General features: G+C 37.6%; 1 protein-coding gene across 2 annotated transcripts in view; it reads left to right on the forward strand.

Moving 5' to 3' along the window:
- The window catches only part of carhsp1 (calcium regulated heat stable protein 1), a 42,571-nt gene that overhangs the window by 970 nt on the left and 13,976 nt on the right, over positions 1-27,625 (forward strand). Inside the window, exon 1 of one of the 2 annotated variants that reach the window (XM_022675874.2) lies at positions 20,571-20,590. The exons of the other annotated variant lie outside the window; for it this stretch is intronic. The gene's annotated coding sequence lies outside the window, so the exon portion shown is untranslated. Of the gene's footprint in view, positions 1-20,570; positions 20,591-27,625 lie in introns of those variants that run through there. 2 annotated transcript variants of the gene reach the window in all.

Below are 27,625 nucleotides of genomic sequence, written 5' to 3' on the forward strand. Positions count from 1 at the left end.
AAATTTACTGATGATCAGTGATGGTTTGGAGAGTCATTTTATGTACTGGTGTTGATCCACTGTGTTTTATCAACTAAGTAACTTGATAACTTGAATCAACAATATTTTTATTATATTGAGCTGCACTATTATATGCCCCAGTATTGGCAATTTATATCCAAATGTTGACACCATCCTCAAATAATTGCAATGGTTTAAGAAGATGTTTATTATACAGTCGAGCAGCAGAACCATCCAGAAACAATCCCAAAATTCAGAAAATATTGACTGAAAATACAAAAAACAAAGAGCCACAAATTGTAAAGCATTTCTAGCTAGAAAATAAAACTAATACTGAGAATAGATCGCCAAATACTGTTAATTTTATTGCTAGGCAGGCTACCTTTTTGTTTTTGTATTATGAATTTGCATAGTGCATGCTGGGTATTGCAGTAATGAGCACTCAATGCAATACAGTGTAATTTTGCATTCCTAATGTATGTATTGCATTATGTAACATTACAAACAGTAAACATGCAATAAACTGTAGTTTGAGCCTATCTTTTTATTTACGTTAAGCTTGGGCCTGATCACCTACTAATAGACCTATTAACTGATATTCATATGATCTGTGATCACAGCCTTCCCTAAAGTTAATTTTATATACAGATGTTTCCAGTATACAGTATTGTGCACATGTTTTAGGCACCTGTGGGAATATCAGTGAAGAAAAAAGCTCCTTTTCTGTGCAGTAAGTGTTTATTAGCTCAGTAAAACACATTACAGCATTACTATAATTAGAAACAGCAATTTTACAAAAAAATGTGATTTTACAGCCCTGTTTCCTTTCCTTAAAACATCTCTTAATCTCTCCTCCTCATCTGAGTTTAATAGAGTTATTTCTAGTTCTCATCATATCAATCAACACCTGGTTTGGTAAATTACTGGTAAATGTGGTAAATCAGGTGAGCTACTGACGGAACTGAACATAATAATATACACATGCTGACTGAGGAGCATCCAGGAGAAATCTGACATTTCTACACTTTGTTCTTCAGCTTGGTTAAAAATTAGAATTCCTTGTTACGTTTTATTGTATGTATGTTTATTTGCATCTGTTCAAATCATATATGGTGCTTTTTTCAGGGGAAAAAAAGAGATAAATGCTGAGATAAATAGATTAGTGCAATTTTCTTTGGTGCCTAAAACTTTTGCACAGTGCTGTATGTTTAATAAAAGCTTGCAGGCCGGTATTGTTAATGCTTTCAGCTGCTCAGGAGTAAATGCTAATAGTCTGAGAGGGAAATCTGAGAGCCGAGCTGTTAGTGGAGTTTCCCCTAAAGCATTCTGACTGCTGCTTATTGATTTTTAGATGGAGATCCTTTCATCTCGTGTCTCGGCCGTCGACTCTTCTGAGACACAGACCGGCCTGAAAAAGAGAGTGTTTTTAAATAACCTGCAACTGATCCTGGATCTTTACAGAGCAGTGTAATTATAGGTTTTGTTTAAAAAAAGACCTTGATTCGTTGTTAGGTGGTTGCTGAGGTGTACTCATAAAATAAAATAAAATCTAACCAATTTAACTGTATTTGTGAAAATAGAAAATTGCTTGAGTGAGTGAGTGATTAAACATTAAGCTTAAATTGAAATTTCCAGATGGTTGTTGAGGAGGTGTTCCTGTGTGTTGCTAGGTGGTTGCTGTGTGCCAAGTTTATTGGTTTCCTAGTAGCATCTGTGCTGTTCTGTTGCCTTAAATTTGTATTGATAAACTAGGAAGTGCTTAAGTGTGTAATAGTACCTTTTATGTGTCCTGGGGGTTGCTGTGGTGTTGTTAGGTGGTTTCTATGCTCTTACACATGCCTAAAATGTAAACTCTTTGTTGTATTGTGTCTATAAATATACAAAAAACACCATAACTGCATGATTGTGCAACTTTATGCAAATGTCATGTGGTTGCTAATGGGTTGCTAGATTGTGGTTGTTCTGGTCCACTTGCTGTGTTTTTATAAAACTAGAAATGGCCTAGATGTTGCTAGGTGGTAGCTGAGGCGTTTATGTGCTTTTACTTATACTTGCCTTAATTTTGAACATGTGTATTAATTAAACTAGAAAAAGTGTTTAATTGTGCAATATTGCTTTTTACAATACCTCTTTTGCTCTTCCACTTGCATAAGTTTAGTTAAAGTAAAAAGTGCTTAAATGTGTTGATGGCAAGCTGCATGACCAGGATTCAAACCTGCTTTCTCCTGATCATGGTGACAGGGCTTTAGACAGCTGAGAACCTCTTGGTGCCCCCACAGTAATATATTCTTGATTTTTTTTTTTTTATAAATATATTGAAAGAAAAAAAAATGCCCCAAAATTGTGTGATATAATTTTAGGCCATTTTACCCATTCCTACTTTGGGTAATGTGTTTATTTAATTGTTTGTTTGTTTTGTTTGAGATTTTGTCACTTTTGAAAATATATACTGACATGCAGAGTCTTCGTTAAAGTAAAAATGCTTAAATGTGTCGATGTCAAGCTGAATGACCAGCATTCAAACCTGCTTTCTCCTGATCATGGTAACAGCGCTTTAGACCGCTGAGAACCTCTTGGTTCCCCCACAGTAGTATATTTTTGATTTTTTACAATAAATATATTGGAAAAAAATGCCCCAGAATTGTGTGATATTATTTTAGGTCCATTTTACCCATTCCTACTTTGGGTAATTTATTTATTGAATTGTTTTTTTTTTTTTTTTTTTTTCGAGATTTTGTCACTTTTGAAAATATATACTGACATGCAGAGTCTTTGGAGGGTCTTTTTTTGTAATCTATTGTCTGAGTGATAAGTTGATTATAGCACTGTTAGTTGATACTGAAGCCCTTTCAGCCCCTGTTTTTTTTTTTGTTTTAATGCATAGTTGGACCTGTGGTTAGTGGTATGTTATTTATTTTAGTGCATGCTGACCTGACTTCTGCCCAATCTAGGCCAAATATATTGATTTAGCTGGAGTTTTTTCTTTTTAATTATTAATCTATGCGGATGTTCTACCTTGTATCATTAGCCTTAGGTAGAGCTTATGACTTCAGCTCCATGTTTACTGGTTTACTGCAGAGCTCAGTGCATACTTTGCTTTAATATCTCACAGATGTTCTGTAGCGTATTTGGCTGGGTGCTGGTGGGAAAAGCTTGTTGAGATCGTTTTCTTTACTCTTTGTTTTCTTCTCTCACGCTGTGGAGTGTGTGTGTGTGTGTGTGTGATCAGAAAGAAATTTAGGGTGAATTCCTTGGCCTTCTGTAGGCTGAGGTGTCGTGTTACACACACTGTTTACTTGAAAGATACTGAAAGCCAGCAGCCTTTGAGGCGTTTACTTGTACCTGTCAAAATACTTAGAATATCTCACATTTCACAGCAACACAACATGCACCGTGATTACAGTCTGCTTGGACTTGAAGTAAAAAAATTATTGCATTGTTGACTTATTTTACAATAGGTTGACATTCAGTAATAATTGATAATCGTGATGTTGTTGTTGTAATATTGGGTTTATTTCTATGATTTGTTAAAATATTATATAAGACCAATTGGTACTTTTGGCAGTGTGGGCAGTGTGCCAATTCCTGCTGGAAAATGAAATCTGCATCTCTATAAAAGTTGTCAGCAGAGGTTCAGCATGAAGTGCTGTAAGATTTTGTGGGAAAACAAAACTGCACTGACTTTAGACTTGATAATAAAACACAGTGGATCAACACCAGCAGATGACAGACATGTCTCTCCAAACCATCACTGACCATCAGTATATTTTACATTTCATTTGTAAATCAAGGGATCAGAGTCTGGAGGAAGAGTGGAGAGACGCACAGTCCAAACTGCTTGAGGTCTAGTGTGAACTTAGTATGGCCCTAAAATAATAGCACAATATTTCATGGTATTTTGGCGATAACGATACTCTTGGCAATATGACAAAACTAAATTACGTTTTTTTTTTTTTTCCCAAGAATACACTACTGCAACAAAATGAAAATTAAATTGTATCACTGCATACAATATGATATGGTACACCACTAACTGAGATATTGAAAAATACAAGAATTTTATCAGATTTGTAACAGAAGTCAATAATCCAGATTGTAATGATACTAATAATAATGCACTCCAAATATCTCCATATAACCCGGATTAAAGTAAAATAAGTAATACTGCACAGGTATAATCTGGCTCTAGTAGATATATAATGGGAAATGAGAACAGTGTCATTTTTTTTTCTTTTGCTAAAAACAGTAAAATAAAAATAAATAAATAGTATCCAGATATTATAATTAGGGGTGGGTGATATGGTACGATATTTCAGGGTATAATATCGTTCACAATTCAAAAAATTTTGGCAATATTATTGCGTACGATACGATATGGCACCCCGATGTTTACATCAGTTTAGAAATGGAATGTCCCATCCATCCACAACATTACAGCAGTGGCTAATAACTGACCTGTGATTTTTACAAAACATTTTTAGATATTTCAGAAAATATCATTTATTTTATTTTTTTACCACAAAAATGCAAAATATTATAATGTGTTAAATACATACTGCCTTGTTTTCTGACCCGCAGCTTCAAATCCAGCGTTTTGGCGCAGAACCACAGGATTTTGTTGCAGGTCATCAGGGTCGGGGTCAGTTACGTAACTCAGTAGTTGTAATTTCGGGGGTGATGAGTTCCAACAAATATTTTGGACAAACTGAGCGAAAGCAGAGTGTTGAGCTTTTCAGCGCTCATGAAACTGGCTGTTCATGTAACATAATGCCTGTGTTCTGAGTGTCCTGATTTCCTTTCACCCGCCAGACAAACCAGAGCGCAGTCTATTGGGCTAAGGGTCGTCCACACGGAGTCTTACGCAATAATGTTACTGAGTCTCAGTAAACAGCGGAGGGCTGTTGAATGCTCACGCTTTAGATGACCTGCTCCAGCTTTTCAGCTTGTCAGTTTCTGACCTTGGGGTTCAGTCCAAAACTTCATGGTGTTATAATAATGATGACGATCTTTTAGTGAATTAAAAATAACCTTTGGAGTGAAATATGTTTATAATAGTGGATCAACTTTGACAGGGTTGTTGCTAAAAAAAACAACAACAGAAAAACAAGCCATCATTTTAAAGCTGAAATCCCTAATCAATGATTAGGCTATAGGCTACAAATGGGCTTTGTTCACATTACCAGGCTGAACTGATACACATTTGATCTATGGAAATGAGACATGAATGTGAACAGTCAAAAAGGAATTCATGCAAGTCTTTTTGCATTTTACGCATGTTCACATTTCCAGACTCAAATCTGATTTTTTTTGCTCAATGTGGCTCAGATCTGTTTTTTTCATGGCTGTGTGAAAGTGCCAAATGCGATTTTTTTTTTCTCAAATTAGATTTGAATCACTTTCATATGTGGTCATAAATCAGATACTTATCCGATCCATAGCAGTGCGACATGAATGTGAACAGTCAAATAGGAATTTATGCATCTTTTTGCGTTTTACGCATGTTCACATTACCACTCAAATCAGATTTTTTTGCTCAATGTTGCTCAGATCTGATTTTTTCATGGGTGTGTGAACGTGCCAAATCCAATTTATTTTTTTCTAATCAGATTTGAATCACTTTCATATGTGGTCCTAAATCGGATACATATTCAATCCATGGACATGCTACATGAATGTGAAAGGTCAAATCAGAATTCATGCGTCTTTTTTCTTTTACACATTAGCATTAGCGCTACGTGCTTCTCTCTTGTACTCACACTGCATCTCTTGGTGCAGCTGTGCAGCTATAGCTGCAAAAACAGCAAAAGCAAACCGCCTGGCCTTTTTTTTTTTTTTTACACCTCCTCAATCTGAGCATGAACTTCAGAGCAGCTGTTTACTCTCCACTCCAGCAAAAGATGCTCCACATATGATCTGCTAACTCATCCATTTCCCTTTATAAAGCTACGAGTCTCTCGTCTCTCTAATATGAGATTTTTTTGTTGTTGGTAAAGCAGGAGACAATGTTTATACAGGTATCAATGTGCAGCATGTGAGGCGATTCAGGGACACATTCGTTCACATTACACACAGATACAGCTCACTTACATTTGTGAATGTGAACGGTCAAGATGGACAAATCTGATCTAAGCAAAAAATCAGATTAAAGCATTGTTAGGCTTGTAATGTGAACGTAGCCTTAGAGTGTATACAGAAGAAACATTGAGTTTATGGTATAGCAGTACTGTAATATGTTAATGAGGTTTACAAAAATGTCCTTAATAAGTTAGATGTTCACGACTCCAGCTGATGTTAGCTAGATGTTTTAACTAATCTAGTTGTAATTAGCTGGTTAATTCAGTGTTTTTCTTATATCAGTATCGGTATCGCAAAAAAAAAAATACCATGAAATATCGTGATATTATTTTAGGGCCATATCGACCACCCCAAATGACTATATAAATATATGTGTGTTTTTTTTTTTTAATGTGTTCTTATGTTTGTTTAATCACACAGCCAACTGTAGTGGAATATCAATGTGATTTAAAATGTGATTAAATTGATCAACGACCACCTTTACTAAGAAATTACAGTCACAACCAAGTTAATAGCCAGTGTTTCTGCACAGTAGCTGAAAATGCTAGGTTAACAGCTTGGTTAGCGTAGATGGATCTGGCAGCATCACAAGCGAGGGGTGGTGGGAAACTGGCAGACACAAGCATGACCTGGATTAGCTTTAAACATTTATTAAAGTCAAGGATGTGCTTTAGCTCGGAGCGCTCGTGGGGTTTATACACAGAAAAGGCTAATTGAGCATCTGTTAGGTTAGAGCACAGGACTGTAGCGTTTATGCAGCAGATTCAACAGAGGAAGAAGAGTCGACAAGATAGGGGAATTATCCTGAGAACAGGAGAACAGGCTCTGTTGTGTTCAAAGAGTTGCATTGAGATGTAAATGCACAGTGTTCAAAGGCCCTGCTAAGAGCCCAAGAGTCAACCTGAGGGCCAAGCACCTCTCGGCACAACCTAGAGCAGTGGTCGGCAATAGATATGACCCGCAAGCATTAAACATCTGGCCTGTGAGGTTGTTTGATCTATATGGAATGATAATGAAAAAATAAAATAAAAAATGAAATTCTTCTCTGGTGAGCTTTTGTTTACATACCTTCCTTTTCTCTCTGTCGTGCTCGGCGTGACTTTAGTTTCCGTCCGTTCTCGTTTTTCCACCCATTCTTGGTCTCCCTATCTCCTTATAAGGTCGTTTTTTTTTCCTGGTTGTGTCCCAATTCACCAGCCAGGGCAGCGGTGGTGTGCTTATTTATTCTTTTTATTTATTTATTTTTCTTCTTGTTTATCTGCTTTGAATTCAACTGTTCTGAATCTGGGTTCAACAACCCTCTGGGCTGGAGAGCTACTAGTCTGTTACACTTAATTTTTCAAATCAGTTTTTTTTTTGTGGCCCGACCCGTAATGGCTTGAGAAATATCTGGCCCACGGCCAAACCTAATTGCTGACCCCTGACCTTCAGTCTGGTCTGTGTGTAGTCCTGCATGCTGGACAGTGCTGATCTTTAAATAAGGCAGACTTGGACCCTCTGAGACGGGGGTGTTCTTTCGAGTTGGACAGCTTTAATGGACGACTGATGAATTATACTGCAAACACAGTGACCCTGTTGGCACCTGGTCACTTCATGTAACTAGTATCTGGATTGGGTGATCCTGATTTAGTATTAACCACATGCATTAACACATGGTGGTCAAATGCATCTCTGGGTACTTAGATTAAAAAATCTAATCTAATCTGCTGTGTGGGACGGGATATGCAAATTTACTTGTTGCAAACCAATTATTACTGTGATTTTTATTTTTTTTTTGTAATGGGAGTAGTTTGTATTTAGGGCTCCAAATTTAAACTTGATTATTTTGTTAGTTGGTTATTTATCAGATTAGTCAATGGTTTTTTATGGTATACCCTCAATCTCTACTTCCATTGGGCCTTATTCAGATATAATCCTGATACTCAAGTATATGGAAGAATGAAATGTCTTGTAAAAGTAGAAAGTGTGTTCAGTGTTCTAAAAGAGATTATGAACTGTGAGGATGTCCATATTTGTTTATGGACCATTATACACCATTTTCTTGTACCTATTTTTCACACTTTAAGACATGGTTTATTTAGCTGTTTCAGTTGTACCTGCTATGTGAATTAATTTGTAGGGCGGGGCCTATGAAGGAGAGTTAAGTTGAGTTGTAACAGACTGAAGTATTAGTTGTAACTTACTATAAAAAGTAAGTAATGCAAAAAAACTAAAAGCATAGAAATATCTATTTATTTACACATTTTAATTGAACAAAAAAAAAAGAAATTTAAAAGTAACTGTTTTGTATTAATTGCTTCTCTTGTAATGTGGTAAAACTGTGCCAAAAACTAACCCCATAGTGTGGTGGCTGTCATTTTGCTGTCAATCAAGCAATGCCCAAAAGCACCTTAAAGTGCCCAAAAGCGCCCAAAAGTCTGTGAGGAGGTCAGCATCACCCAATGAGTTGCATCACCTGGGGCATTCGGAGAGCAGCAGCAAAACCAGGGACTATTTAAGAATCTACTCTCGGGTGTGTATATAAATCTCACTCCTGGGCACACATTAGCTTATTCCCTGCTGTAACACACCTGCTCATCCCCTCAGCTGCTGTACTCCTTAATCTATCACACCAGGTGAGGTTCAGTGTGAAGCTGCAGAGCAGGTGCAGGGCTGGTTTAGCAGCAGCAGTCGTTGTTTAATCTTGGCTAAGAGTTGAAGAACCTCAGTGAGTTTTAATTGGAATACCACATACAATATAAGTTCTGTGTTTAATTTAATTTAATTTAATTTTTGTTTTATTTAAAAATTATACCGCATTGCCGAGTAGCATCACAGCGTGCTCTGTTCTGATACATCAGCTCACAGATGCCATGTGCTGATCAACATCACCCTAGGAGTGATTGGGGGCAAGGGACAATCAAGGACAATTGTGCTCTCTCAGGGCTCCGGTGGCCAATGGCAAGCTACATAAACAGGATTCGAACCGGCGATCTCCTGATCATAGTGGCAACGCTTAAGACCACTGGACCAAGCCCCGCAATTTCCGCATTTTAGCAGTGTTTCTCAAACAAAATGTTTAGCTTGTTCGTGTTAATAAGCATTCTTGCATCTTCTGCCCTGATGGCACATTCTAATTCACTCTGTATTCATAAGAAATTAATCCAAACCTCATGATCATGTCTGTTTTTAATTGACTTTAATGAGAGCTGGAGGAGCAGGAAGCTACTGCAGGAAAACATGGCAATTAGTGCAGGTTATTAACTTTGATGTTTGTATCATCTTTATTCGGTTCAAATGAGATTCGAGGATGAGTGAGAAAAACAAATCAAACACTCACTAAAAGCTCAGAATAAAACAAAAGCTGTGCTCAGATCTAAGCCCTGTTCTGTGATCCACAGTGGACAACTTCTAATCAACCAGATCTAAATATTGATCACTTCTCAAATATCACTGTGTTTATCTGCTATATTATATATTTAACTGAAATTGCTGATCTGACCACAAAATCTTGAAAATTATCTGGTGCCCAAACTTTTTTATACTGCTATAACTGCTGTGAATCAGGAGAAAGCAGCTGGTTAGCATTAGCTTAGGTAGCTATTAGCATGGTAATGTTCTGTGCACCATAGAAACATTCATGTGTAACAAATTGATACCCTTCAACACATATGAAGTCGGCCTCCGCCTCTTTTTCAACTGCTGCTGATGCAGCATTCCCGAGTAGCATCACAGCACAGTGCGCTCGGACGAAAGCACAGCGACTCTGTTCTGATACATCAGCTCACAGACGCAGCCTTGTGCTGATGGACATCACCCTAGGAGTGATGAGTGAGGGGAAAGAGAGCCATCTACTGTACCCACCCAGAGAGAGCAAGGTCAGTTGTGCTCTCTCGAGGCTCCAGCAGCTGATGGCTAGCTGCATAACTAGGATTCGAACCAGCGATCTCCTGATCTTAGTCGCAGCGCTTTAGTCCACTGGACCACTTGGCATCTTTAATAGATTAGGTCTAGTAATTCATATCCCACACTGAGCTTCCCCAGGTTTAACGAACTTCCCCAAATGCAATGATATAAATCTGTTTGTCGTATTTTTACATTGAAGGCAGCAGCTTTCTAACGAGGCAACGTTCCATGGGTTGCCAGGCCCCCGCTGAGCTGCTAAAATCCCTCCACCGTTCCCAGTAGGAAGCTGGCATGCGGGTTTTGATTATGTGTTTCCTGCTGCTGGCCATCAGCTGGGTAACCTGTCGTCCAGCTGGCCTGCTCTTCCTCACACGGCTCTCTTTCTCAAGGCCTGATGGAAAGTTTTCCACAACCTGTTACCTAACCGTGCCAGCATGCCTTCCTTCCTGCGAGGGTGCTCTTTATCCCAGCGCTTATGCTGGTGGTGGAGCTGCTGAAGGACTCAGCTGGGCAGAAATGTGATAGAAATTTGACTTTGATGTGATTTAACACGTTTATATACAGAGTTTCATGTATACAGAAGATAAAGCATACCATAGCATACCAGTGCCTTAAAAAAAAAAAAAAAAATCATACAATTTGAACTTAATGCTACTCCCAAAAACATAAATGTTTTTTATTGGTGTTTTATATGAAAGAATGACAGAAACCTGATTTGGAGCTTGCTTTGGCTACTGCGCTTGCACAGATCTCCACACTAGCACACTCAACCTGCATTCACACTAGTGGGCGACAAGCGACCATTTTTTTTTTTTTTTTTTTTTTTTCATGCAACGATATGGTTTGTAGCCACAAATTAGCAACAATCGGCAATCGATACAGTGCCAGGTAAGAAATCAAGCTGAGATGTTATATTGTATTTGCACTTATAGTCAGTTTTACAATAAAAAAAAAACATGGTACACATGTAAAACAGAGAAAAAAGGAATGTAAATGAACAATCAAGTATCAGTTTAAGACAACTCTTCAAGGTATGACCTCAGCAATTGCCATATCTGCCAGAATACATGCGTTTTCTTGTGCAAGCTATATGTCAATTGCTCCAGATAAAGTACTCTTGCAATTTGTGTTAGCCAGAAAATGCAACAAATGCAACTTGAGGTGTAGACCATAAAAGTAAAATGCATTTCTTAGATAAAGAAACTAAAATAAAAATAAATGCATTGTTTTATAACTAAGCACACAATCTGTATAAAAATTAAAAGAAAAGGGCAGCTAGCCAAGCATTTTCTCTAGTTCTTGATGTATCCCTTTCCAAAAGAATGACATCTTTCCACATGACCAAAAACAATGTCAATATGTACCTTTTTTCAGTTTACGTTTGAAAGAAAGTCCAGAGTGGTCTGGGAAAATCCTAGACCATATCTTTTCTCAATTATCATCACTTATATTTATTTCACGGTCTCTTTCCCATAGCCCCTTATATTTTTACTAATGGCATGGTAAAGTGATATTCTAAACTGATTGGCCAAACAGATTCTTTGGTCCAATCGTAGACAAAAAGGGTTTGAGGTCCCAACTTTTGGTTCCAACTGCACTTTGTTGGTAATAACCCAACAAAATGGACCAATAAAATTACTCTAACTAATCTTAGGCTTCTATAATCAATGGATAATCAATCACATCAGTTTTATGTACACTGTTTTAAACTATTGTAAACTGTTAAATACACAGAAGTGTAAAATTCTGTATAAAATCATGAGTAATTGGGTGCTAGAGCTTCTAATGAAAGCTGTGGTTTTAAAGTGGTGTCTGGCTGTATGTGAGATGTGTATTTATAGCTGTGGTTTATGATTTTTAGATGGAACATATGATGTGGGTCTTTTATTCTACTGAACTCATTGTGAAATGGACCCAGTCTGGCTTTGTGTATTTGTGTACCTGTGTGTTTAACTAGTATGAATTATTTGTTGAGAAAACAATACTGAACATTGACTTTTGGTGGTGTTTACTGTAAGCGTATCTGGTGGCCAGCTGTTGGGCAGTGCAGCAGGAGCGTGAGGCCTGGAACCTGTATGATCTTGGGTTCCCAGTAAACAGTGTAATTGATCTGCTCAGCAGGCGTGGTATCATAAGACAGGTCAATAATACGTCCCCACACTGTGATTAGCAGTGATTCCTGCAGAAAGCACCAGGTAGAACTTAGAATTTAACCAATGAATGCATGATTCAGTTACTTTAAGGCAGGGGTGTCCAAACTACGGCCCGCGGGCCATTTGCGGCCCGTTTCCTGTCTAAAAGCAGAGAGGGTGCGCATTTCTAGCGCAGAAAAACGGGCCAAAGAGTCTAAAAGCGGAGAGAGTGCGCATTTCTAGCGCAGAAAAACAGGGCAAAGAGTCTAAAAGTTGCCATAATTAAGGAGTTTAATATTAAGAGACATCATGAAATTAAACATCAGTTTGAAAAATCTTAGTTTACACAACACTGTCAAAGATAAAGATAGTAAGTCAAGTAAAATGGTGTGTAAATGAAATAATCAGGAAAAAAGTATTATTTAAAGTGGTATATTTCATTATTTGTTTTATTACAGAGTCTGTGGCCCGTGACTTCAAATATATTTCTCCTTCTGGCCCCCAACAAAAAAAGTTTGGACACCCCTGCTTTAAGGGGCATCTATTGCTTATACAGATGTGCAAATGCACACCCACAAAAGAATAGGACACTCTATTAGGACATGAACCTAATTTGTAGTTCTTTGCAAATTTTGCAAGGTTGTGATTGGTAGGCAATAAGCGGAAAGCAACACAAGTTTAGAAGAAAGTAAAGGAATGCTCAATATGTATCTTGCTGTAGAAATGTAGATTAGCCAGCATGCTAACTGGCCATGCCAATACAGGGCTGCACAGCTCAATGTAAATGGCCACAAACACACCAACAGGAAACAACCCTAGGGTGGCATGAGTAACTTATCACCTTCTAGCATGAATTTAATGTTACATTTCTTATATTCACAGAGTAAACAGCAAGCTGATTGGGTCTTTTTTTGGGTTTTATGTTTTTCACGTCATACGAAGCAAACCTTAACCTTTCAAATTCATATTTTAAGTCCTTTTTGAAAAAAAAAATAATGTATGTGAATAGTTTGTAGAGTTTTTGGCTTAGTAATGCACACAAGAACCTGATTTCAGCTTGCTTTGGCTACTGCGCTTGCACAGATCTCCATATCAGAGGAGCTGCATTCACGCTAGCAGGCAACAGAGCAACAAGCGACCATTCGTTTTGTTCCACTTTTTGTAAATTAACTATGACGTTGTGAAGTGGTGTTCTGAACTGATTGGCAAAACAATTTCTTTGGACCAATTATAGACAATAGGGGTTTGAATCCCCCACCAACTTTTGGTTCCTACTGTTTCTTTTTCCTATTTTTAGCAGTGTGCTTCTGAACATGGAGGAGATGCTTATAACCAGTGTTGGACACGTTACTTTGAAAAAGTAATTAATTATAGTTACTAGTTACTTCTCCAAAAAAGTAACTGAGTTACTAACTGAGTTACTCCACTATAAAAGTAACTAGTTACTCTTGTTATTCGCCCCGTAAAAGAAAATAACAAAAAAATATATATATTTAATTACTATTATTATTAGAAAAATAACAAACGAAAATAAACTCAAAATGTTGACAAAAATATAATCTAACAAATTTCAAAACTGGAAATGGAAAAACTCCACATGACCAGAGAAAATTACTAAGACTTGTAATACTGAAAAAAAAACGGAAAAATCAAAAAAGCAAACAACTTCCCAAACCAACAACTGCCACTAACCCTTTTTATAGGGTTAGAGGGATCATCTCACCATCAATCCATCCTTCCGTCCCTTGTGAATCACACGCACACTTGCGCCTTTGTCTGTATGTGCGAACTTAAAAAAAAAAAAAAAAAGTTCACAAGAGCGGCTAAAGTAACGTGCAGTAACGGAGTGTCGGAAATGGTAATGCCGTTATAGTTACTGTCAAAGTAATTAGTTAGATTACTCGTTACTGAAAAAAGTAACTGCGTTAGTAACTCCCAACCCTGCTTGTAATCTCTGTTTCTTCTTTTCCTGAAAAAATAAAGTGATAAAGAAAGTTAAGTAATGCTCAATTGTTATCATTCTAGAGTAGCCAGCATGCTAACTGGCCAGGCCAATACTAGGACTTCTTAATAGGACTTAAGCTGTAAACAGATGCCATTCTGAGTATACATTTATATTTCCCATATATATTTCTACCAGTGATCTTGCTCATCTCCTCTTTAATACCATATCTTTCACAAAGCCCCAACCGCTGATCTACAGAGCTGTGGAACTGTGGAATAATGATGCTCCATCCTGTTCATTATCCTGCAGGAACAGCATGGTGCTGCACTTCTTTCCTAAGGTTACTGCAACCTCGTGAAAACTCTGCTAACAGTCATATTTCATATCCTCTTCTCTTTTAGTCGTGGTGTAGAAGTTATCGGCTGGCTAGGTTAAAACAGGGGTGGCCTTGCAGCTCTTGCAGTGTGTTGGGCTCTGGGGCAGCGTGCTGGCGGCGTGCGGGCAGTGTGCATGTCTCTGCATGCTGAGTAAGAGTGTGTAAACCTTCAGAGACCTCCGCTATTTATTGTTTACCCTCTGTGCCTTTGTTTGTCTAGGCCTGCAGTGTTTAGCTCACCCCGGCAGCTGTGTATCTAATATGCTAACTCTAGCTCTGTGGCTGTATACAGTAGTGAGGATATAATTATCTGGCGTCCTTATATTTATGATTAGGGTTTTACTGTTTACTGTTCAAGGAGCCATGTTAGCCAGCCTGGCACCTGATGATAAGCTCGCTGTTGTTAGCTTGCTGACTGCACCAGAATGTTTTTCATAGTTTCTCCTTTGTTTTAAAATTTTAAAATGTATTGATATATTGTAAAGGGGAGATGATATGCTAAACTCACACCAAAAAGTTCATTTTCTGTAAGTTAGTGGAAAGAGTTTGATGTTTGTAATCATTTACTTCCGTAAGCTGTTTGGACGGCTCCCTTATGGTGATGTCCTAATAAAGAAACCTTCAAAGAACCACAATGACACCCTGACAACAGCTTATTTGCATAAACGTGTCAGAGCCCTTAAACGGCTCATTCTGAAAGGAACTGAAACTGGAAAGAATAGAGCTGGTGAGATGTTTTGTTTATCCTATAGATCTATTCTAATGTGTGTAAAAAGAGGTTTAATTTGCCCCTTCAAACAATTCCAGTCCAGTGGTTAATTTAAAGTCCAGTCGTGGTCATTGGCACATGCCAATTGTACTATTGTATTGTACTACAATACAATAGTAATACAATTGTACTACAATTGTACAAATGTACTACATTCTTTATGTATATTTTGTAGGCTTTTATACTATAATGACCATAATACAATTTTCTAAATCTTTTTTCTGTATCTTTTAGGGAAAAATATATTAGTTATTGAGTAAAGAAATAGGTACTTCACAGTAATCTGTGTGGGTTTTAGTCTCTGCACACCAACAATCCCCCAGTCCCATTTTCTAACCCCTGGTTGCCAGGTATAGAACACAACAGCACTGTTCTGTAGCCATGGGAAGTATGTGAGAGCTGCTTATTCTTCCTCCTAAATAGGTAATCACTGAGCTTCAGTAGGGTTCGCTAACCATAGCTTGTGGTTAGGTCATTTTAATGCTATAAACATGCTAACACAACAGAAATTTACACCAAAAACCAGAAGATCCGCTCTAAATTGAGTAGTAACTCCAACTACAACTTCAGAGTGTGTATTTTCCGAGCAGTTGGCTTTTTATGGAATAATAAATTTAGCTGTGGCTAACTCAACCCAAGGTGCATTTTTAAAGGGGAACTCCGGTATAAAATTGACTTTTTGTGTAGACAAACATAATAAAGAGTACTAACCTTTGTTGAAGAGCCCACCTCCGCTCCCCTGCAGCTTTCTGAGATCCAGTAATTTTGTGCTTTTTGCCCAGCACTCTTTACAACGGCTGCTTCAGGGCATCCAATTGCCCCTGCAGATAAATTGCTTTTTACACCGATATCCAGGCTCAAAGTAGCTAAAACCCTAATTGGTAGAATGCGGAGAGCCCTAACATTTAAAACTAGGAATTAATCACTTTTTAAAAGTGCACAAGAAGCTTATTAAAAATGCTGTTTACTTGTAATAGCATAGCCTAATCCCTGGGCGCCGCCCAATGAGGTCCGTGCCCTTAGATTAGGCTACGCAATGGGTTGTAAATATAATATTGGGTTTTAATAAGCTTCTCATGCACTTTTAAAGTTATTAATGCCTGGTTATAAATGTAAAGCATGCTGGGCAAAAAGCACACAATTACTAGATCTGGGAAAGCTATAAGATATATAAACTCCATATTAGTTTGAATATAACGTGCAAACAAAAAAAAGCTCACAGGGTATGACTTGTCATTACTTGCCACTGAGTGTCAATCTGGCAACCTGGGTGAGCTTCCCAGCTGGGGAGGGTTGGGTAGAGCAGACAGCTCTCTCTCCATTGTTTAGAAACTGCACTGCTGTAGCTGTTTCACACACGTTATTATGACTTCTTTGTTGAAGCTCCATCTGTTCAGGTGTGTTCTGGTCTCTGAGCTGGAACAAAGGCAGTCAGTGGGAGAGGCAGATCATCAACTCTCCACCATCCAGCAACTACCAGAGGCCTTCCTTCACACTGTGCTGCTGCTGCGCCCACATGATCAAACGCTCTGTGTGTGTGTGTGAGTACTGGTAGAGTGAGAGTGTGTGGTAGTACTAAATGATTTGGGCTGATTGCAGAATTTAACGACTGTGGTTCTGCTTCAGCTGAGCATCTTCCTCAGTCTTCAGTGTCCGTTCTGACAGCTGGGAAGAAGCCTGAGAGCTCAGAGCACATATGGAGCTTCAGTTCCTCTCCCTCGGCTTACCATCCTCATTTCCCCTCAGCTTATTAACGGCCATGTATCTGTCTCTAAAACTGCTCTCCTGCATGGGAAGCCCTCTGGGATACCCTGCCCCCTCGCACAGAAGCCCACTACATACACACACACACAGACAAACACACACCAATTATACCTTGTCAGAGTATGGGGACTTACTCCTATTTCCCTATTTCCCTATGCCCTATAGTAACGGTTACGTTTATTCCATGGTTTGGATCTTATCATATCAGCAATATTCAGTTTTGCTGGTGTTGATCCACTGTGTTTTATTATCAAGTCTAAAGTCAGTGCAGTTTTGTTTTCCTCCAAAAAATCATGCTATTTCAACTATTATGAAAATGCGGATTTCATTTTCCAGCAGGACTTGGCACACTGCCCACACTGTCAAAAGTACCAATTGGTCTTATATGATATTCAAAATATTTTGAGTCGCTGATTTTTGGGGTTTCCTTTGGCTGTTAACCATAATCATCAACAATAATAAAAATATAAAAAAAAAAAACGCTTAAAATAAAGATCACTCTATGTGTGATACATCTATATAATATACAATATAAGTTTCACATTTTGAGCTGAATTACTGAAATAAAGTAACTTTTCAATGATAATCTAATTTTTTGAGATACACTAGCACATTCCATCAAACGGAATGGAATTAGGCCAATTTAATTGGATAAAGGTAAAAATTTGGATACAAATACCTGTACTCAGTATGAGACAGTGTGGCAACACACACACACACACACACACACACACACACACACAGTAAAATAGAAAAACAACAGCAAATGACCAAAGCTTTCGCAATTATTCACTCAGAGCAAAAAAGAGGAGTGGAATTACTCAATCGATCCACAACTCAGAATGAAGTTCCTTTTGTCGCCCAGATGAGCCCAGAATCAGTAAGGAATCATTTATTCAGCACAAGAGATAAAACTCCTCCAAAACTCTGGATACGAGATTAAAATAAACATAAAGAGCAGTAACTATTGTCCTTATAGAATATAATAATACTGTAGCTTGAATGATAATATTAATGCACACTGAACTGAATGAATTTGTTGACTGGAGACCCGAGGAAATTGTGATTAAATCATAAACAGCTACTTAAAAACTGTAATGCCTTCTGTGGCTTCAATAATAACACAATGTAATGTGACATTAAACTTGTGTCTATTTATTTGTGGAGTAGAACATTTGAGAAATATTTAAAAATAAATTCGTTTTGAAAAGCAAGCCTTGTTGAAACTATACTGTGTAAAAAAACTATAGATATACATAGACATAGACATACACACACACTAAAGCAACAGGTCTGGGACAGGACAACAGGACTGTTTCTGAGCCACTAAAGCAGATACTGATAACTTCCAGGAGCATTCCAAACACACACACACACACACACACACACACACACACACACGCACACCCCTGCCTTATGCTCTAGTTCCACTCCTGTGCCGTGGCGTCTCCGCCCCCTGTGAGCCTGTCCCCTGAGGCGGATATGTTTCTAGAAAAGCTCTCTGGTGAAACATATATGATTTACATGTATGATTGTTGTTTTTACTTTTTTTTTTTTTTTCAAGATACTTGGAATTAGTCCTGTCACAAAAAAAGCTATATTTGTTCTATATGTTTCTCCACCCAGAGAATACAATTGATGATATCTTAATCAGTTAATCTTAATCGGGCTGTATATTGGCAAAAATTTGGTGATAAGATGCATATTATGATACAGTGGTACATATTATGATTTAATATATCAAAATATTGAGATACTTTGCGATTATTTAAAAAAAAAAAAGCGAATGGGCAAACACTAAATAAACCACTTCTGATACCAATCTATTAATAAAATCAGTTTTTTGAAAATGGATAAAGTATTGCAAAATTAAATCATGTGATGTGTTATATTATCAATATTTTCATACACCCCTAATCAGAAAATGCCAAGGTCATGCTAATATTTTGTATGAAAACTCTGTTATTTAATTATCTTGACAGGCCTACCAGGGTTTAGAAAGTAGATAAACTAGGTATTATTATTATTTTTTTATTGTCCAGAAACATTATACCGATACCGATTACACCGATTGCCAGTATGCAATATGTTATTACGTTAAATATGTAAAGTGCCCCTCAGAGCACAGCTTGAGAAAACTCACACCAGTGTAAGTTGTAAGGTGTTATCTTGTGTATGAGGTTAAACACTGCCTCATAATAGTGCTCAAAGCAAGGTGTAGAGAATCTGGGAGATGAGCTGTCTGATGGTGGATGCCATATAGATGGGCCATTCCATTTTTGAAGTTGTGTGCGTATTTAAAATTCCTCAAGCTTAGATGGTGTCACATGTGTACCTGGGAATACATCATACGAGGCATTACCCCCTACAGTGGACGGCACAGTGGGTGGTCATGATCATGACTGGTAACTTCTGTCTAGAATTTTCCATGTAAAAAGACAAGCAAGAGAAATGGCATCCACAGCTTTAATACATGCTTTATGTTTACATGATTGTTAGTAGGGGTGGGCGATATGGCTCTATAATAATATCACAATATTTCAGGGTATTTTTGTGATAACGATATACTTGGCGATATAGGAAAACTAAATTAGTTAATTAATTTCAGGAATATAGTATAATGGTATAACAGTATAATCGTAATGTGGCAAAATAAATAATAACACATAAAATAATATAATGCAGCAAAAAATATTGCAGAATATTTAGTGCATGCATATCGTCGCTGTCCAATGAAAAACACTTATCTGCAAAACAGAAAAAATCCTTGTAAACTTTCAGTGGAAGTCAATGTAAAAAGAGTTTATTTCAGGTCATTTTGAAGAGTTTCTATTGGTTTATACATTAAGAAATGTTGACACAGTGTGAGGGACAGTTTGTCTGTTCCAATTATGTAGTAAACTAAAAATGAACAAAAATGGAGATAAGTGTTTTTCATAGGACAGCGATGATATAAACTGCTAACTAAAACAATTATACAATAAATACATTTAAAACTTCACAGTAAACAATAGACTACTTTTAAGACAGAACAGCCCTATTATCACAATATGGATTTTTAATATCATGATATTTCTGTGACACAATATATTGTATACGAAATAATATTGCCCACCCTTAATTGTTAAGCAAAAGTTTCTGACTTTTTTCATAAACGTGGCAGCAGTGGTGAAGGTTGTGATATTGTATTTAAAAAAATAAAAAATAAAAAGAGATTAAAGAGGCAAGTTCATTCCATCTGTATCTATAGGCTTTCAGAGAATGTGAAAAACGAAGACTGAATGGTGAGTTTAGACAGAAGGTTGTGAATGTACATGTATCTGTATTTAACTTTTTTTTTTTTCTATTCACCATCCCACACATTCAATGACGTTGAGGTCTGGGGTTGTCTATTCATTGATCTAAACAACAGCGTCTTGATTTGACCAGATGTTAATCTTTTTCTTTTCTGGAGGCTTTTCTCAGTAAGAGCTTGATGATCAGCTCCACATCCTTTCAGACCCACAGCACTGACTCATCTCCTCTCGGCAGATGGAGGACAGAAACACCTGTGGTTTTCTCAGATCTGAAGCGAAAGCAGAACTTCATTATCTCCTTTCTGGTGAAGATGAAAGCTTCTTGAGTTGTTTATCTGCTGGGAAGAGGTTTGAGTTTTGGTTTTTTGTCTTTGCTATCGTAACAGTGGGAAAAGTACACCTTGCATTGCTTAAAATGCATGAAAGGCATGTTCGAATTATTTTAATTAATCATGGGTGTGTTTTGGGCGTAATGTAAAAAAATAAACCAATCAGCGCGTCTTTTGCCATTCCCTTTAAGAGCCAGGTGTGCTCTGACTTTGGCAGATTGCTATTTTATTGGTGCAGTGTTTGTTGCATTTCCTATTGGTGATGCTCGACAATGATGCGTTCACATTTTATTTTATAGTCGATTATATTGACTAATTGTTGCAGCCCTGATTAAAATAAAAATATTTAAATAAAATTATATTACCTTGTTACAAACCTTTTCTTTAAGGTTCCTCAAAGCATTTAATTGCCTTCCTCCACAGTTTTAACCCCTGAAGTTTCTTAAGTAACGTACTTGAATACCTATAGGGAAGTATTGATCGATTGGTAGGTGTTTGAGTGTTTGAGGGTGGGTGTGTGTGTGTGTGTGTGTGTGTGTGTGTGGTATGTGGACTCCTACAGCTCTTTACACACTGTTATGTGGGTGGAGGAAGGGAAGGGTAGGGTAGGGTAGGGAAGGGAGGTAGGACCATTTCCTGTTGTGTTCAGGGCTGCCTTCACTCTATATTTGGACCAGATTCCTCTCAGCTTGTTTGAATAGGAAAGCAGCAAGTGTTGCCCGTGTTTGTGAAGTTGTACCGTGAGCTGTGGTTCAGGAGAAGTTGTTTATTGAAGATAATTGCAGTACAAGTCATGCATGGGTCACTAAAGTAAAACTAAGCTAAATAAACAAAACTGTAATTCTTTAATAAACATTAAATTTCCAAACAAGTGCACAGATTTCTCTCCTGAAAACTCTTTATTTGGGTGAGTAAAGCACTTAGATTTAGTAATAGTAAGCTTAGGTTTCCAGATTTCAACTAAGGCTAGGTGCAGCAGCATTAGCATCTAACTGCTTGCGCTAGCTCAATTAGCTGCTAACTGCTGCCTGACATTACTACACTGAGAAAGCCTGAGTGTTCCAGTAAGCCAGGGCGATATTAGCTAGCGGTTTGTCCCACATAGCTTGTTTTAAAAAGGTAAACACACGGACTATGCAGGTGAAAGATATAATGCTTAGCGCTGTTAGCAGCTAATGCCAATACTGCTCCAGCCTCGGTGCTGGAGAACTAAACTGAAACTGAGTAGCTTTACTGCGCCGTGAATCCTGACTGGTAAATTTCATACATAAGGCGCACTGGATTATAACTCTCACTGATGTTTTTTTAAGGGAAAATTTGAGAATTTTAAGTATGCCTTATAGTGCAAAAAATACGGTAGTCTGGGTTCTGTTCTAAACTCTTCAGGGAATTGGACCTGTTGTGTTTTTTTTATTTATTTTTTCTTCATTTACTGGATGGTAGTTGGCCTGCCTGCCCTGTGCTCATAGCTGCATGCAGTATGGCAAAGCCCCTCTGTTTGCAGTGCTGATTACACTGTGATTTAGTGCTCCTATTGTGGTGGGCTAGGACTAGCCAAGCTGGCAGAATTATTTGCTTATGTCGGCAGACTTTTCAGCAGCAAACTGCCATTGGAGGTGGTATCTGAATGGAAAATTCCATCACGTCTCTAGCTGACCCTACCCCAGGGGTCTAAATATGCCCCTATGGGTGGTGTAGAAGCCCTGCTTTGATTAGACAAGAAGTTTAAAGCATATTTTAACCTTTTCAAAGCAAGAGTGATGAATTTGCCGCTGTCTGAAAAGGCCACTGTGTTGACAGCTGTCAGAGATAAGGAAGTGCCTTGTATATACTGCATGTTGTGACTCAACATAGTTTGGAAACTTGGGACTTAAGTGTGTAGGGTGCTGTTTAGCTGAGATGTTGCTGGTAGGTTCAGTACATAGAAACATTTTGCAAAGTTTACTTCTCCAAATTAAATATTACTTTAGTTTTTTTTTAGCAATTATTCAGATTCACCCTTCACATTTCCAACTTGGCCTTCACAATACTTTACTAATATGGGGTAAAATGTACCATGAATAATGTTTCATTTGGTGATTTTCCTGTATTTACATTGACTGCTAATTTTGACTGTTGAAGACCCAATGTTTTAATTAGGGATGCACAATGATATCTGGATTTTATTAATAACGGTCAATAATTGCTTTTCAAGAATTATCAGCATTGGACTAACGCCTACATTTGGCCAATATTTCAAGTCTGTACTTGCTCGTGTATTTATTGTAGGCTGGAAAAGGACCAAACAAAGATTACCACGATATTACAATTGGCTAAACTGTTAGCTAAAAAATATTTTTAAAAAGGTGAAAACAAAAATTTTAAAAACAACAATTTTAAACAAATTTCTTAGGAGAAACTTTTCTTTTTATTGTTTGTGTATACAGTTGGTTAAAAGCTAAAATATACAGCAAATAAATGATATATTTGTTTCTGAAATTATGCTGGGGTGTCTAGTTTCTCTGTTAATTCTAAATATACATGTAATTAGCATCAGCAGATATATATATATATATATATATATATATATATATGTATATATATATATATATATATATATATATATATATGTATATGTATATATATATATATATATACATATACATATATATATACATATATATATATATATATACATATACATATATATATATATATATATATATATGTATATATATATATATATATATATATATATATATATATATATATATATATACATACATATATATATATATATATATATATATATATATATGTATGTATATATATATATGTGTAATATCTGATAACGGCATTGACCCAGAAATCCCACAACTATTTTTATTATTATTATTATTATTATTATTATTATTATTATTATTATTATTATTATTATTATTATTATTATTATTATTATTTTATTTTATTTATTTATTATTTTTTTTTATCAATTATTGTTTTCTGTCTAAGTCACGCACTTATTATTTTTTTTTTTTATTTTGTTAATTGGCGTCTGTCTGTCTCGAAGCATGTTAACCTGTGAAATCTAGCTGTTTACTTTTCTAGCAGTTCACTTTTTATTCAATCAGAACAGTGTGATCTAATGGCAGAGTACAACATAATTTTCTAGTGGGCGGGGTTTGAGCACAACACAGACTGAACCACTGTCTGCCATCAATCATATATGTAATATGTAACATTTTTTTTGAACCAATTTGGTACCTGCTATCTGTAAATTGGTACGTTTTTAGTATTTGCTCGCTTGCGGTTCCTAGCAAGCCAAGTAGGGGCTTGAACAACATAGTTAAATCTTGCAGACCTCTTATTGGCTAAAGAATCACTCTGGTCTTATGAGGAGATACTGTACAAAGTTTCACAGACTGTCGACCAATGAAAGAATCCATTAAGAGCTCTGACCTCACATGCTACACTTTGGGGTGGAGCTGTGGTAGTGGAAAATGAGAAAAATACCAGGTACCCCTGGTATCACATTAGCTCACCTCAACATGCCTTTTGCAACCATTAAGTCCACCATGTGCAATGCTAAATCTCTTTTACAAACTTTACAGTGGGCAGGACTTTTATTGTTTTTTTACTTTTACCAGACATGGATATACTTTAGAGTAGTCTGAGGTGAAATAAGTTTTAATAGGCGCCATAATGCTCCTTCTCTTACAGAACGCATCCCGTCCAGGAGGGAGGAACAAAACACTGCCCACCGCCCACACTAAAAACAGGCCAATCAGAACCCTCTCTGTTTTGCATGCACTTCATAAATATGCACACAAGGGAAGTGCCATTTTCCTCCCTCTCCTTCTCTTTCACACTCGTAATTGGAGAAAAAACGTGTCCCTTGTGTGCGAGGTTGTGGCTCGTTCTAGATTCTGACTTGAGATTTTATCTGACTTATCTGGCATAAGGGATTCTTTATTTATATATGCGGTAGACTCCCGCGACTTCTGGGAGACTTGGGAAGTTTGTGATAGATGTATGTTTATGGAAGGATTTATCCATCCAGGCATCTGTATTTCCAAATTGACTATGCTCATGAGTGAAGTGATTGCTGGAAGTCAGTTAACTGATATTAGTGATTTATATATCATTTATACTAATTATATTCAGAATTTCCTTCAGTGGATTCCAGATTTTCTATAGGAAAGGCACTTGGACATTTATACTATATAAAGCTGGCAGGCCACAGGCAATGGATGTTCTCCAGTGAATTGATTTCTGCACTGAGAAGACAAAGACGAGGCCGGGAAGTGCTCATCCGTGCATCTCTCAGGCAGCGGACAATAACCAGGGCATAATTGAGCCAGGCTCCATTTACTGCTGTTTATGGGCCAGGCTGCATGCAAGCCCTTTATTCAGGCCCAACAGCGAAAAGCTGGAACTGGAGTGAATGATGTAATCCATCTGAAGGTACAAAGAGAACCATTCTCATATGATGTCCAGGGGGAGATGTTATACCAGCGTTGCCATGGCAGAGAGGCCCCAGAAACGTCCTTAGAGCACGTTTTGTAGGTTCTTGACGTCTGAATGAAATATTATTATATTATACGCGCACCTCCATATTTACTACACTCTCCAGAATAATTGGCACCGTTGGAAGAATTGAGCTGAAAATCACTGTGAAACCAATTAGATCTTTATTAGTTTGCTGTTTCGCTGGAAATGTGAGAGGAATCTAATCTATTATTGAATTAAAATGAAGAGCTGATCCAATAAAAGTCTAGTTTTATGGTCTTATTAAAGCTCCATTTCCTTTTTACGCAATTTGGGAGATCTCCAACATTTTAGTAGAATGTAGAACAGACCATATATTTTTAGTGCTGTCTTTTTATAAATGGGCAGCTAGTGGCAAAAATAAATAAGTAAATAAAAAATACATTTGCTTTAACTCCAGAAGGAAATGATGAGTAGCTAATGAGCTGAATTATCTGTATTTCATCACTACATAAAGACACCACAGGTTGCCCTAGCTATCCTGCTGGCTGGTTCCAGTATGATGTGTAGCTTCACCCATACTTACATGTTTTCTCAGCATCTTGAAGGCTTTTCTGGAGGTGCTGCTCAAATCACCATGTCAGTTCATCAGGTTTGGTTTAGATCAGGGGATTAATGTGGAGGATAAACTATTTTTTTTTTTTTTTTTTTTTTTTTTTTTACTGTTTAATTAGTACGTAATTCCCAATATGTCCCTTAATTGTTTACATGTCTGTTCATATCAATCTACAATGTAGAAAATAAAATAAGAGATAAAAAAACAATGAATGACGATGCATGTTTAAGATCAGCTGTCTGAAAAACGTTAAGGCACTGTTCAAATGTGCTATAACAAGGGTGTCCAAACTACCATTTGCGGCCCGTTTCCTTTTTTGGAGCGGCCTGCGAGGTATTTTAGAAATAGAATGAAAGTTGGCCCGCTGTTAAGCAGGTTTTTATAATGTGAGATTCAAAGTTTGAACGCTAGGTGTCAGAAACGGGCCAAAGAGTCTAAAAGCGGAGAGAGTGCGCATTTCTAGCGCAGAAAAACGGGCCAAAGAGTCTAAAAGCGGAGAGAGTGCGCATTTCTAGTGCAGAAAAACAGGCCAAAGAGTCTAAAAGCAGAGAGAGTGCGCATTTCTAGCGCAGAAAAACGGGCCAAAGAGTCTAAAAGCGGAGAGAGTGCGCATTTCTAGTGCAGAAAAACAGGCCAAAGAGTCTAAAAGCAGAGAGAGTGCGCATTTCTAGCGCAGAAAAACGGGCCAAAGAGTCTAAAAGCGGAGAGAGTGCGCATTTCTAGTGCAGAAAAACGGGCCAAAGAGTCTAAAAGTTGCCGTAAATAAGGAGTTTAATATTAAGAGACCTCATGAAATGAAACATCAATTTGAAAAATCTTAGTTTGTCATTGTCAAAGATAAAGATAGTAAGTCAAGTAAAATGGTGTGTAAATGAAAGTAATCAGGAAAATGTACTATTAACAGTGGTATATTTCATTATTTGTTTTATTACAGAGTCTGTGGCCCGTGACTTCAAATATATTTCTCCTTCTGGCCCCCAACAAAAAAAGTTTGGACACCCCTGTGCTATAATATTATATTAGATAAGCTCTGGAGCCCAGCTCTGAAGACCCAAAATAGCACAATAGATTCTCTCCTATCATCTATAAATAATCCAGTAAAATGGCAGCAGAAGAGCCTAAAAAGAAAGAAGCAGTGGCTTTACTGCTGCTTAATACCTTACTGGTAAAATTCATCCATAAGATGCACTGTCGATTTTTGAGCAAATTAAACGATAAGGAGTAAAAAATACAGTAAGGTAACAAAGTAATTATATGTTAATAATTGACACCTCTGTAGTCGCTGAGACTCCCTCAGCAACAGGATGCAGCACTGATTTTCTGTTGATCATCTTGCATGTTGCAGCGTAGCACATTATCAGTATTGCAGATGCAAGTGCTTGCGACTCATTGTGCAGCACCAGTCAGTGTGTGAGCTGTAACGGGGATGTGAGGGAGTCAGGGAGGGAGGGAGGGAGGGAGGTGGTTTATGGTTATTCGTAATCATTTCCTGCTGCGATTAGTGCGGATGCTGACCCGCGGAGGCCCAGGCGTGTGAACATTCACCGCATCACTGATCCCACACAGGGTCCGGCCATTAGCCGGTGGCCGGTTAACACCTGGTCCCTGCTTTCCCCTGCAGCGGCACAGCCCGGTTCCGGCTGGGTGGAGATACGATCTCCGTGGCAGCTTAACCAAATGCCCTGCTCCTGTGATTTTCTTGTATAATGCATCTGTCTGCAGCACCGGCTGCGGGTCGACTGCGGCCTGAGGAAAGCTAGCATTACAGCAGGAAACGGAAGCCTGTCCTGACGCCTCCAGATCCCACTCTGTTCAGTGTTGCTGTGGTTGGGAGTCTGAGAGGCTGGAAATCAAAGCTTGAGTGTTGCATTAATGAAGCTTCCAGGCTTGTCTGGTTAATATCCACCTGTGGTCTTCTGAACATCCTCTGTTGCCTGTGTATTTAGCATGAGGAAGTTACTGATGCTTCTA

Source organism: Astyanax mexicanus, chromosome 19 (genome assembly GCF_023375975.1).
Source record: "Astyanax mexicanus isolate ESR-SI-001 chromosome 19, AstMex3_surface, whole genome shotgun sequence".
NCBI classification, from domain to species: domain Eukaryota; kingdom Metazoa; phylum Chordata; class Actinopteri; order Characiformes; family Acestrorhamphidae; genus Astyanax; species Astyanax mexicanus.